Below are 12,584 nucleotides of genomic sequence, written 5' to 3' on the forward strand. Positions count from 1 at the left end.
GGATGGGCGGGAGGTGGTAGTGGTGAAGATGGTGACAGGGAGGAAGTATTCCAGGAAAGCCTGCAAGGAAAACTCCCACATTCCTGGTGAGACAAGTTGATGCCAGAAGGGGTGTACCATCAAGAGAGTCCTGAAAGGGGGCTTAAGCATTACGTAGCTCAGAGTTCTTAAATTTTATCACCACTAAGATTTTCTTTTATTACTTTTTCCTCCATTGACTTAATCTGTTCACCAAAAGATCTGATGTCCCAGTGAATTAACTATTGTGTGGGAGAACACAGTCTGGAGAAGAGAATGATTCTTCCCCCTTTTTCCTCTCTGGGATAATGAAGTGGGGATGGGGTGGGGCTTCAGAGACTGTAAGACAGTGGCTGACAGCACATGGACTCTTCCCTAGCTCTCAACTTGGCTAGGGTCCATGGCTCTATCTGGGCTTTATATAGAGAAGCTATTCTCCCTCATTCTGCACTGAATCTGGCTTAGCTTAAGTGTAGCAGAAACCATAGGGTACATGAGCTTGTCAGTAACTCAAGGGTCCCACAGCACTGGAAAGTCAAGGAGACAACCTCATGGGCTTGGGAGACCTCCATAGACAGTGTCTGCAACCAAGGTGATGGTGTTTACAATCTCGGATTTGCAGAGGACAGTTACCATCTAGCTGACAGGAGGGCAAAAATAGGATTTCACTGATCTGTGGGCATCTGTGTAACTTCCCTGGTATTCTCAGAACTAACTATGGGAGAAATGATTAAGGAGGTACCTGATAGTTATACAGATGAGGGTGATGGATCAGATAAATTTTGGCTTAAATGATAACATAAAGTCATTTAAATCCACAGAGAGGTCCCAAGATTTTTGAATTATGTAGATAATGATTTACAAATTAAAGCAAAAATAACCAAATGTATTAATCTAGGACCAAAGTAATAATTATTATAATTATATATTTTTACTAATAATTATATAAGTCTTTAGAAATGTGATGTTTTAGCTAACATATGTGTTGTTCTTCATGCATAAGCCCCTTGTAGTTCACAGATCCTTTTGATTACATTCTAGAATCTCCAGGGGTCTAAGGACCTTAAATTGGGAACAATGATATAGTTCATCTTTTTCCATCCATATAGGGATAAATGAGGCCTGGAGTGATAAAGTTAGTATTAGAACTCAGCTCTCTTTTTCTGACTCAGTGTTTTTCTATTCTTATCCTCTGTTCCTCCTAGTCATTTTAAAGATCACTAGCCCATAGTCATGTGTTACATACAAGAAGGGAACTCAGCAAACATACAGAGCAATTAGAGCATTGTAAAGTGGTCACATATGCTGGTAGTCGATTTCACTCTAGACATAAAGTACTTTTGAGACAGGCTGGGACCTGGGTCCCGGGACCCTTTGCTGCAGTGCTGCAATGCTCGCACCTAGACACACCTCTCCTCCAGCAACAAAACACAAAGAAACTCTATGGGACTAAAAATAACTGCGTGCATGCAGCAGTTGGGGCAAATTCTGGACCCAGAAGATACAAAGAGACCAAAAAAAAAACCAACTGCCACTTTTGAAGAGCCTGGAGCAAAAACAGGGTACTGCGCATGCCCCCTGCACACAACACCACCAGAGGGGTTTGCAAAACACCTAAGCCTCCCCTAGGGACACACCCATACCCTCACCCCATATAAGGAGCAAGCTGGCCCCTCCTCAGGGAGTGGGCAAGCAAGGGAACCTATGTTGGTTCTCGTTCCTCCGTGCTGCAGCAGGGGCCCCAGTAAAGCCTGGCCTGAATTTCTTGCCTGGCCTCTAGTCAATTTCTGTTGATTGCGGAAGGCCAAGAACCCTGGTCGGTTAACACTTCGGTGTTTTGGGTGGAACCGGGAAGGGAAAGATGTCTCAGGCTTGTGGCAGAATGTCACCTTGGTTGATAATTGGGGAAAGCAAAAATACAAGGCCTACGTACTTAGCACTACTTAAGAAGCCACAGCACAGAGCTCGGGAGGAGAAGGAACCAGCATGGCGGCGAGCTGGAGCGGGGACAGTAGAGGCTGTAGCAACTAGCGGGAGAGAGTATTTGTGAGCTTAGTTGGCAGGAGGGAGGGAGAGTAAAGGGGAACTGGCACCTGGGTCCTGCGGAGGAGTCTCACAGAGGCTGGTCATCTAGGCCTTTCCAGCAGAGGGCACTCACAGCTTGGCTTTTCTCCGGCAATCCATGCTTTCACACCTTGGGTTTCCCCGCCAGGTCTGAGCTAACTCTGGGGTCCCAAGCATGGGGTAGGACAGCTCCCTCTCTTCTGCAGGGGAAGTCTTCCCCAATCCGTAGAAAGGAAAAGGGTCTCAAATTTATTGAGACCTCACATTTATTTATTGAGACCTCAAATTTATTGAGGTCTCAAATTCCAGAGAGGACCTTGGAAATCTAGCTACATTTCTCCTTCAGGGCACAGAACTGAGGGCCCATCCACATAGATTTTCTTTTTGCTTCCCTGCTCTCAAGTTTGATCAGTTCTCTCTTTAGCATATGTCTGTTCAGAATATGATTTAGACAAAGGCTTGACTGAAGGGGACTTCCCTGGTGGCGCAGTGGTTAAGAATCCACCTGCCAATGCAGGGGACACGGGTTCGAGCCCTGGTCCGGGAAGATCCCACATGCCATGGAGAAACTGAGCCTGTGCTCTGGAGCCCACAAGCCACAACTACTGAGCCCACATGCCACAACTACTGAGGCCCACGCGCCTAGAGCCCGTGCTCCGCAACAAGAGAAGCCACCGCAGTGAGAAGCCCGCGCACCGCAACGAAGAGTAGCCCTGCTCACAGTAACTAGAGAAAGCCTGCGCACAGCAGCGAAGACCCAACGCAGGCAAAAAATAAATTAAAAGAAAAAAAAGGCTTGACTGAAGTTATTGTTGCTTAACTGAAAGTTTCTTGCAAAAGAGAAAAAAATATAGATGATTGAAGGTGGAAAATCTAAAGTATTTAACAGATTTCAGAAATGTATAAGGAAAAAAAAACCCCACCTATTTAAGGGACTTCAAACATCTTGAAGACAGGTACTTATATTCAAATAATTATTTTACTAGTGATTCTGGATAATGAAGGGTAGCAGAATATACCACCTCAAAATATGCCCTTTAGTATATTGATTATTTTGAACTGTAGGCACTTGAAAAACAGCAAATGCAGAGAAAGGCTTTCTCTGAACTCTCCTTATCTGCCTAAAGACAGATCCTCCAAAAGAAACTCAACTGTCATAAATCCCCTCCCAGGGAGTCTCATTACAGGAGAGGGGACTGTTTGACGCCAGACAAACCATCATACCTCCAATCTATTCTTCTGCGGGACGATTCATCGTTCCTAAAAATCATTTACTCTCCCCTCAAAGGCCTACATTGCCTCTCCCCTTTCCCTATTAAGATGATATTTAAGCCTGAATTCTAAGCCACCTCAGAGAGTTGCGCAATTTTTTCCTGGGTTTCTTCCGTGTGCACGTGAGGTATACATGTTAATAACCTTCTGCTTGTTTTTTCTTGTTAATCTATATTTTTACTAAAGGGGTCTAAGCTAAGAACTCAGAAAAGTAGAGGAAAAATTATTTTTCCTCCTCTACAATAATTTATTCAAGTCCATAGTCTACAACTCTCTGTTAATTAACTCTGTATTTAAAAATAGGAAAATGGAATGCTATGCTGTTCTTACTAACAACCAAGTCTTAGATCATATGTGTTATAAATGTTTTAAATGAATCGTTGTTTCTTTCTCTTCTTTCATTTGAATTTGGGATTCAAAGTATATTTTAGCCAAATCATCCAAACTATTTTTCTGTTCCTACAGGGAAGTTAATTCAAGAGACTCACCTTCCAATAAACTGCCAAGTAGTTTATAATAAAGTTTTACCTACTGCATTCTTTTTTGTAAATTGAAGTATAGTTGATCTACAATGTGTTACCTATTGCATTCTTAACTGTGTACTGTTTTGCTATATTTTCACGATAGATACAAAGTTACTAGTTACTGATGTTACAACTGAGTCAAGTAACTCTTTGGTTCCAAATTGTAATATATTTTAATTCAAAGGTTCGGCATCCAATTCGTGTGTGTGTGTGTGTGTGTGTGTGTGTGTTGGCAGTCGTTGTGGGGCACATTTCCCCACATCACCAAACAATTCTGGGACTCCAGCTGGTGACCTACAATTCAACTCAGTTCTGACACTCCCTACCTGGAGACAGTGTCAGATCTCACACGTTAGGGGCTTAAGGGCTCAGTCCTACAAGACTGCCCCACCTCACCCCTCCTTCGGGCACCAAGTCCAGGTTGCCACCTGTGTTTCTCACCAACTGACTACAGGTCAGAGGTTCCAATTACCCCCTCCTTGGGTTTGATTAATTTGCTAGAGCAGCTCACAGAACTCAGAGGAACATTTTACCTAACTAGATCACTGGTTTACATAAAAGGATATAATTTGGGAATAGCCAAATGGAACAGATGCATAGGGCAGGGTATGGGGAAAGGGCACAAAGCTTCCATGCCCTCTCCAAATGCACCAGTCTCCTTGAAACTCCATGTGTTTACCAACCTGGAAGCTCTCTGACTCCCATCCTTTGGGGCTTTTACGGAGGCTTCATTACAAAGGCATGATTGATTAAGTCATTGGCTATTGGCGATTGATCCAACTTCCAGCCCCTCTTCCTTCCCCTGAGAAAACCTCTAATTACACAATTAGTTCCCCTGGCAACCAGCCCCCATTCTTAGGTTTTGGTCCAAAACTCACTCAGTAACATAACAAAAGACACATTTATAGCTCTCATCACTTAGGAAACGCCAACAGTATTAGCTCTATGCTAGAAACAGGATAAAGACCAAACATATACTTCTTGTTACAGATCACAATAACCCAGTCAGAAACTTGAGTCCACAATCTCCCTCCTGACAATTCGGGACGTGAACCTTGGTTTACAGATTCCTACTGATGGATTTATTTGGCAGAAACACATTTATATACACCCAACTGGATATGAATATATAATTTTCATTTTTTTAGAGGAAATATTTTGCCCATTCTTGTAAGAGAATGAATAAAATTATTTTCCCTATCCTTGAGCAGGAGAGAAAGGCCATTATATTTCTAAGGCCTGGGCCCTCCTTACCTTGGAGGGAGGGTGTGACAGATTGAAGATTACATGCTCTAATGATGGTCGCATCACTATGCTTATTCAATCTCGCATGCTTTTCTTACCAGATGATTGACACTCCTCTCAATGGGGTTTATGTTCTCTCCCTAGAATCTGGGCCTTGACTAATGGATATCTCAGAAGTGATGCTATCTGATTGCCAATGCTAAATCATAAAAAGGATGCAGTTTCTGCCTCTCACTCTTATCCTGAAGGAATCTAGGGTTGTGTTTTCAGATGGAGGGGGCACTGAGGGTGAAGTGGTGTTGACAGCTACAAACTCCAACATTTTTGAGGGGCCGTCTTATACTACAGGCAGCATGTGGGCTCAGAGAACTTAGATTTTAATCCTATTCACGTAATGGGAGCAGAAACTCTGAAATCTGTAGACTGAATAGTCAAGAGTGAAAAGAGGAAGTTTGCTTCTCCCTGACCTTTTTAAACTAAACTGAGAGAGTTTTCATTTCGAAGACTCTCCAATATCCCAAGAGTGGAAGTAGAGACAGAAAGAAAATCCAGACCACAGTAACCCTACCTTTCCCCGTGACTAAGACGTGCTTTACAGGCGAGATAAGCATCATGAGATAGAACTAGGCAACCTCTGACCCTTTAGCTCCAGGTTGGAAAATAACTTGTCTTTCAACGTGAAAGGACATGTATGAGAGTTTTTGATCAATGGAATAATTTCTGATTTACTCCTGTTGCTTCTTCTCATCTCATTTTGAGGGTCACCAACACCAGGCAAGATACGGACAGTGAGAAGCCTTGTGGTCTGAAGCGACTGCTGAAAGGCACCAGTGTTTTCTATCACAGGAGCACAGCCATTAAGCTGCTTCCACCTCAAACCCTCACGTACTGAATTCCTGATGGTTGTGTGAGGACGCCCTCTCCCCCCACACTGGAACTCCTGGGGGGCAGTCTAAGCACCTCAGGATGAATTATATCAGAGAACCCCAAGCTGAGCACAAGGAACAGTCGACATTCCTGTTTCACACCCATTTGGACCCACATGACTTCTCCAGCCAAGAAGATCATGTGACTTATTGTTTTGTATTAACAAACATTGAACACTGGTAGACCTTTTTTTTTTTTTTTATCCTGCACTGACATCTGGTATTCTTTGTCACGCTCGTGTCTCAGAGATCACAAACACAATAGGTCAAAGGGAAAGGAAACAACAGCCTGACATGTTTCATAGGAAAAAAAAGTATTTTCTTAGACACTATTTTAGGTCAGGTGTACTTCCCTCAACTATTGGTTCCAAACATGATTTAGGGGTTTTGGATAAAGGAGGTTCATTTCTACATATCGTATCTCACCATATATCATCTCCTCATATTGTATATACATATTTTATATACTATATATTTTACTATTTTTCTTTTCAGTGTTCATTCACTCAATTATTTTTCATGGTACTACCCACTTAAAACTTTCACATCTCATCAATGAATGTGTGAAAATGTAAATTCAAGTTTACCAATATTGTGATAGTCTAGTGACAAATAATTTGTGACGTAATACAAGATACTATAAATACGCAGGAGCGCAAATCTACACAGTGACATTCTAGGCACTGTGTTTTCCTGTTTCCATCCTCTAACTTCTAGCTGGAACTCTAGAAACAGGGTCAGAGCTTCATCTTGCGGGCTCCTATAGTAACTGATAATAGCTCCACTGTGGCCGTTTTGATACTGTTGTGTTTTGTGGTTTATATATCTGGGAACCTATTAAAGGTTAGAGTGTGGGTCATTTTCAACACCTGCATGTCACATATGTGCTTGGTTCAGGTGCCTAATTTATGTCTACTGAAAGAATGGCTCTTCTGATGTCATTTGAAAAAAATCTATTATGATTTCTTAGGTTAAGATTCTGGTTGACATTTGACTTAGTGGAGAAAAAGTCCCCCAATTATGGGCAGAGTTGGTTATTATGACCTGGAAAGTTCTCATAAGGAGATATGATCTGTTCCTGCTTTTTTAAAATTGAGAATTTACCTGCCAAGTCATCTGTGTCTGTGCTTATCTCTTTAGTATTTCTAATGTTTTTCTCAGAGAGGAAGTATTAATACACTGTGTCTGCCTTCCTTTCTTTCTTTAGCCACATCAAAAATGCCTATAGTTTCTGTTCTGTTGCAATATACAGCCTTGGAAGATAAATCAAAAACCTTTTTAAAATGAAATGATTATATCACTTATGAATTCGTAATTACTTTAAATGTCTCAGTCCACATTTGGCCAATGCTATTAGGATTAGTATCTTTAATTGAGCATTTCACCTTCAAGGAAAAAAGAAGTTGTACCAGGCCTTGGTTCTGTCATAAAGGAGAATGTAATTTAAAATGTATACCTTCCAATAATTTTATTAATTATTTTAAAATGTGCTCAAGGCTTGTTCATATATTCCATGAGTTACGTTTCTAAAGCTCATAAAAATTTAACTTAATTATTAGAAACACTTGTGAGGGTAGAAAGCAGTCTCATTTGCTAGGAGACAAGAAATAACTTTTAGTCAATTTGTGTAACTGTAATTCAGATTGCACATAGAATAATGCCTTCATACATCCAGATCTTTTTTTTTCCCCTTTTCCCAGAAAAGGGCAAGTAATTTTGTACAGTTTCAGTAAGTATTCTATTTTTTTTGCAGTCTTGGCATAAAATTACTCATGGTGATTGTGAATATGAGATTTGCATAGAGTATGGATGGATATTTTGGTAACTTAACCTGTTTTTTTCTTCCTTCCATTTTCCACACTACTTGGAGGAAATATATTTAAGTGACCCTCATTTTCTTCTAGAAATAATTGTCCCCCCCCCCTTTTTTTTTTAATACTCCACCCCTGGTTTGAGAAGATTTGTTACCTTTATGAGGGATGCATCACATAACACTTCAGAAGCCTGAGTTAATAAAACTTTGTAAGGGCTAACAGAAGAATGAGTTAGGTCATAATGAGAAAACCACTAGGTTTTATTAACATTTATTTATCTAACATCCTGATAATCCCCATTTTTTTTGTCATCAGCGTTTTGTGTACAGTAAGGCAGCCTTAGTGAACTAGTTACGTAAGTAGATAACACTGAGCTTGAGTGGGTTTGAATCTTGGTGCCAACGCCAACTAGCTATATGCACTTAATCTCCCTGCATTTCATTTCATCTGTAAATTGCATTTCAGCTTTCATATGTAAAATGAGCAAGATAATACTACTACTTACATCACAGAGCTATTGTGAAGAGTAATAAGAAATGTATATAAGAAACTTAGAATAATGACCAGTATGCAGTAAACACTCAATATACCTGAGCCATTATTATTAACAGCAACAGTCTGGAAAAAAAAACACTAAAGTATAATCATGTATATATAAATTCAGTTGTGAGCAAGGGACAAATAATACTAATTGTCCCATTTTGTGAATGGGGAAGATGAGGCATGTAATTTCATTAAACCTTTATCCTAAGAGCCCTGGGAAGCACGGGTACCTGAAGACATCTTGTAACAACCTAGTGCCTATTTCATACCAGGAAGCTTCTTTACTAAAATGACACTTTATCATACAGTACAGAAAATCTTACCTGTATATGAGCTACATTATTTACACCAACAAATGGTTTCCCAATTTTATGGAGTATTCTCCCTAAAGGGAGGTGAGAATAATAAACTAATAATACTGGAAGGTGAAGGAGCACAGATGGACGTAGCCAGCCAAAAGAGAAAGACATTTATCTTAAGTCCCATGTTCTATCGTTTAAAAATGGGCACTCTGTCCTTTGATTCCTCTAACCGTCAAATTCTGGTAGGAAACAGTTGGCATTTTCAAATTGGGTAATTGAGGAGAATTCCATAAAGAGATTTACACGGATGTAGGTGGGTTTTAGGGCAATCACAAAATAGTCGTGCAGTACCAGGGGTCTCGAGACAGGGTTGGGTCCAGGACATCACTCTTAGGCCTGAGAAGTCAAGGGCAGGAGGAGAATCCAGGAGCCCGCCTAATGGAGAGCCCTGCCTGGCGGGGGTTTTGGCTTGGTTGAGTGTGACACAGCCAACACAAGGCCTACAGCTGGGGCCAATCCGGGAAATAACTGTCCCGGCCTTACTCCCTCTTCTCCCTGCCACCCATCTCCAGCCAGCAAGTGGACAGGCTGAAAGCAGAGGGTAGAAGCACGGCAAGGGGACTTGTGGTACCCGTCCCTCCAAGTCAGCCTCCAAGCGCACAGAGCGGGATGAGTAAGGGTGAAGAGTGGATGGGGAAGGGCAGAGAGGAGATACTCGGCGTAACTACAAACATCTATGTTCGCTTCAGTGTTAAAGTGACTCACATACTTACCCGTTAATGCTACCGTCAGGTGTTTCAGGAACATCGATACTTCAGCATGGAAGGCTTCCTGTTTCCTGGTTTGGATAGCAAAGAAAGAAACAAGCCCTTGACTGAGCAACTGATCTTTGGCAAGTTCGAATCCCTAATTGAGAGCTGTTATTAGTGTTTCATTGCTATGTAACAAGTTACCAGAGTCTCAACAGCTTAAAACAGTACATATTTGTTATCTTAACAATTTCTGTAGGTCAGAAGTACAGGTCCAGCGTGTCTGGATTCTCCTCCAAGTCTCGTCTGAGTGAAATCAAGGTGTCGCAGTTCTCACCTGAGTTTGGGGGTCCCCTTCCAAGCTCACTGGCTGTTGGCAGAATCCATTTCCTTGCCGTCATAAGGCTGAGTCGCTGTTTTCTTCCAGGCATCCGACGGCGGCTCCTCTCAGCCCCTCGAGGGTATCCCAGTTCCTTGCCACGTGGCCTCCTCCTCGCCAGCCAAATGGGATGCTTGCTTTCTCCCAGGCCAGATGGAATATGCGTCTCTCTGACTTCTGCGACCAGCGGAGTGGGGGGCGGGGTGGGGGGAAGGTATCTTTTAAAGGGCTCATGTGATTAGGTCTGGCCCACGCAGTTAATCTATTTTAAGGTCAGTTGACTTGGCACCTGAATTACATCTACAAAATCACCCCACAGCAGTGCTTGGTTGAATAACTGGGGGAAGGTGCGTGCATATCAGAGGCCAGGAATCTCCAGGGCCGTCTGAGAATTCTGCCTACCTCAGTGGGTCTGAATAAACGGAAGAGGAATCACCTGGGACTCTGTCTCCTCAACCTGCGGAAGGTCTGATGTGGTCGCCGACCTTTAAAACCTGGGGTAGCTTTGGGGCCTCTGGACTAGCGCAGCTGCAAATGCAGATGCCCTCAGGGTCCAAGCAGGGAGCAGGGCTCAGTCACGTGAACTTCCGGTATTTTCTGTGCACACAAAGCTTTACGTCAGGTGGCAAGGTCATCACTGGTGACATCGTCTATTTCAGTTTGGGGAGCCCTCCTTGATTCAGCCATTTACAATTGAAAGTTCTCTCCTTATCAGCCAGACCCACAGACCCACATGAAGAAGGGGGCTGTGATTGGGATTCTTGTTTCTTTCCACCCCTTAAAGATTCTGTTTCTGCCAGACAATCTGGATGAAGACCAGGGAGAGACAGGAAAGGATGGGATCTGGAAAGTTCATACTTTCCCGAGTGTTGCACACTCTCTCGCAAGGGTTACATCGAGCCCGCCCTCACGTGCGTCTGGGGCTTCTTTAGAGAACCCACCTCCGCCTCCCCTGCGTGCAAACACGTGCTGCTCCCGGGCGCATGCGCACACACCCTGGCTCCGCCCTCCCCCCGGGCGCATGCGCACACACCCTGGCTCCTCCCTCCCCCCGGGCGCATGCGCACACACCCTGGCTCCCTCCCTCCCCCCGGGCGCATGCGCACACACCCTGGCTCCTCCCTCCCCCCTTCTTCCCACGCACACCTCACCAGGGATCTCCAACTTGCATATTTTTTTAGGCAGGTGAAGTACTCTCTTCCAACTCTTGGATGGAAAGCTCCTAACTCAGCCCCTGTGGATGTGAATCTGTTGTCTCCTCCAGCAGCATGCAGCTGTGGCGGACAGAGATTTGTTGGTGGAGTCGAGCATATTTTCATACGTTTCTGATGCTCGCTTGTGCAGTTTGACAAATCTCTCTGTTGTATTCATCTTTTTGTAACTGATTTGTAGGTGTTCTTCCTATTTTTCTAGATTCCAATATTTTGTCAGTTATATCACTTCTCTTTTAATTTGCATATGGAATCTTTTATCATCTCTAAGTTTTAAATATTCGAGTAAAGTTACCAGTTGTTCCCCCTTTTTTCCTCCTGTTTTTGAATTGGTAATATTTTAATTAGCATTTAACTTTATATTTTAAAAATCATACTTGATGTGACAAAGTTAAAATCTTTTACTAATTCTTAAGGATCTGATAAAGCTAAACGTTTGAATAGTGTTATCCTTATGTTTTAAACAAAAAAGGGAAATATGCTTAAAGTGACAATTTAGGTATGTCATAGTCATGTTTAAAACCATTCTTTGTACTTTTCTAGATTTATAAAAAGCTTACTAAATAGAAGGAAATAGCAAAATGCCAGCCTTTTTATAATAGAACGTTAACGTTCAAGCAAAGAACACAAAGCTCAAAGGAGTAGGGGAAGGAACTAAAATTTGTTTTACCTGTGTCATTTAATCCTCACAGTTTTGCAAAGTATTGTTCGCCTCAATTCACAGGTGAACGCACTGAGCCTCAAAACGATTAAGGGCCTGGGCCAAGGAATTTAGCTTTAAAGCTGAAATTTGAACCCAGGATTCTTTAGTTCTAAGCCTGGGTAATTACCACTATATCTTTTTGAGACTCCATCTCAAGTCAACACTGAAAAAAAATTGCCTGAAAAAAAATGTGCATTTATATACAATACCTCCCTGGGTTGAGATATATGTGGAAGTGCCCAACAGAATATTTAGCCCTTGGCCATTACTCTTTGTATTGACTTTTAGGCAAAAAGACCACAGATAATAAGCAAATACTTTCCAACCTTTTAAGAAGTCTTATCTTGCTTCTAAACACCTAGAATATCTTTGACAATGACATTCTGCTTAGTTGTTTTTTTTTTTTCTTTTTGAATGACAGGCCAAGGTTCCTGTGCAGTTTGATTGAGAGGTGTCAAGTGGGAATAAAAAAAAAAAGGCGTAGGAAAATATCCTCTCTTGGAAGCTAATACTCCCACCAGAAATCTCTTTGAGCACTTGCAGCTTTCATCCTGATAATATGAATTTCTACTATGTTAGTCCTGTATGATATATTTAGAAAAACCGGCTGTAGGACATTAAGATAATTAGAAGGGTCTAAAGAATTTAGAACTCTGTAACTTAGCTCACTGATAGTCTAGAATGGTGTTGAGGAAAATCAAACAATGTTGGTATTCATGAGTTCATTAAGAATATATGCTAGACTGAAAGCCATCCTATATGGTTTACAAAAGGCATACGCTTCACAAGAAATGAGGTATTTTGAGTTCACAGTCAGTCCAGTGAAACTGGATT

The sequence above is a fragment of the Balaenoptera ricei genome, chromosome 5, assembly GCF_028023285.1.
Source record: "Balaenoptera ricei isolate mBalRic1 chromosome 5, mBalRic1.hap2, whole genome shotgun sequence".
Lineage (NCBI taxonomy): Eukaryota > Metazoa > Chordata > Mammalia > Artiodactyla > Balaenopteridae > Balaenoptera > Balaenoptera ricei.